Source organism: Lathyrus oleraceus, chromosome 7, assembly GCF_024323335.1.
Source record: "Lathyrus oleraceus cultivar Zhongwan6 chromosome 7, CAAS_Psat_ZW6_1.0, whole genome shotgun sequence".
Classification (NCBI taxonomy): Eukaryota; Viridiplantae; Streptophyta; class Magnoliopsida; order Fabales; family Fabaceae; genus Lathyrus; species Lathyrus oleraceus.
In genome coordinates, this window is record NC_066585.1 from 187,942,651 (window position 1) to 187,944,474 (window position 1,824).

General features: G+C 42.3%; 1 non-coding gene across 1 annotated transcript; it reads right to left on the bottom strand.

Annotated features, from left to right (window-relative positions):
- Positions 1 to 400: 400 nt before the first annotated feature.
- On the bottom strand, positions 401 to 507 carry LOC127108549 (small nucleolar RNA R71). The gene has a single exon (XR_007796080.1). It is a non-coding gene; the product is annotated as a small nucleolar RNA R71 (small nucleolar RNA).
- Positions 508 to 1,824: the final 1,317 nt, after the last annotated feature.

Consider the following 1,824-nt stretch of genomic DNA (forward strand, 5'->3'; position numbering starts at 1 on the left):
TATTTTCCCTTCGATACCCGAGATGGCAGAACCAGCTCGTGCTCTTCGAGATTACGCCGCTCCATCGCAAGATGAGCCGCATTCGAGTATTGCTCCACCCGCAATCGAAGCAAACAACTTTGAACTTAAACCTTCACTGTTGCAGGCAGTGCAACAGAACCAATTCTCTGGAAATCCTACCGAGGATCCAAACCTTCATTTATCCGTATTTGTCCAATACGCTGATACTGTTAAAGCTAATGGTGTCACTTCAGAGGCAATTCGACTTCGTCTTTTTCCTTTCTCGTTAAGAGATAGCACTAGAAGGTGGCTTCAATCTCTTCCTTCCAACTCAGTCACCACATGGAACGAGTTGAAGAAAGTTTTTCTTGCCCGATATTTTCCGCCGAGCAAAACAGCTATGTTAAGAGCCCAGATAAATGGATTTAAACAGAAAGATAACGAGTCTCTCTTCGAAGCATGGGAAAGATACAAAGACATGATGAGACTTTGTCCACACCATGGTTTAGAGGACTGGTTAGTAATTCATACCTTCTATAATGGTCTCCTGTACAACACAAGGTTAACAATAGACGCCGCCGCAGGTGGTGCACTAATGAACAAACCTTATGCTGATGCTTACCAACTTATCGAAAGCATGGCTCAAAACCACTATCAGTGGGGAAGCGAACGAACAATGGTAGAAAAACCTCAAACGAAAACTGGCATGTACGAGATAAGTAACCTTGATCATGTTAATGCAAAAGTGGATGCTCTGGTCCAGAAAAGTGAAAGTTTAAATGTATCACCTCCAGCCACCGTGGTAGCCATAACTCAGAATTGCGAAGTCTGTGGAATCCAAGGTCACACTCCTGCAGATTGTCAACTCCTAACAGGAATCCAAGCGGAGCAAGTAAACTATGCTCAAGGAAGCCCCTACTCGCATACCTATAACTCAAATTGGAAGAATCATCCCAATTTTTCATATAAGAGTAATAATGCTTTATACGCACCTGGACAATCTCCAAATCAAGCCCCAGCTATACCTCCAGGATATCAGAAGCCGATCCCATCTACACCTAACAATAACGCCCCTAGGAAATCCAACTTGGAAATCATGATGGAAAACTTTATAGCCTCTCAACAGCAAACCAATAAAGATTTCCTAAACCAGAATGTACACACTGGCGAACAAATTAAACAACTAGCAAGTAAAGTAGATGCCCTGGCTACCCATAACAAAATGCTGGAAACGCAAATATCACAAGTAGCTCAATAACAAGCGCCTACTACTGCCCCAACTGGTACATTTCCTGGCCAACCCCAACCTAACCCAAGAAGCCACGCTCATGCAATTATACTGAGAAGTGGAACGAAAGTGGAAGGACCGTCTGACCCAAGGATAGAAAACCAAAACTCTAAAAAGTCAACTGAGGAGGAAAGTGAACCTAAGGAAAAGGAAGAGAGTAATAAGGAAACCATAGAAAAGAAGGAACCTTATGTACCTCCACCACCCTATAAACCACCTATCCCTTACCCTCAAGGCTTATTAAAACCAAAGATGCGGGCCAATTCAAAAAATTTGTTGACCTACTAAAACAATTAAACGTCACAATTCCGTTTACAGAAGCTATTACGCAGATGCCCTCATATGCCAAGTTCTTAAAAGAAATTCTTTCTAATAAAAGGAAACTTGAAGATAGCGAAACCGTTACACTCACCGCTGAATGTAGCGCTATAATCCAGAATATGCCTCCTAAACTTAAAGACCCAGGTAGTTTCTCTATACCCTGTCACATAGGAAAATTTGTCATTGACAAAGCCTTATGCGATTTAGGAGCCGGT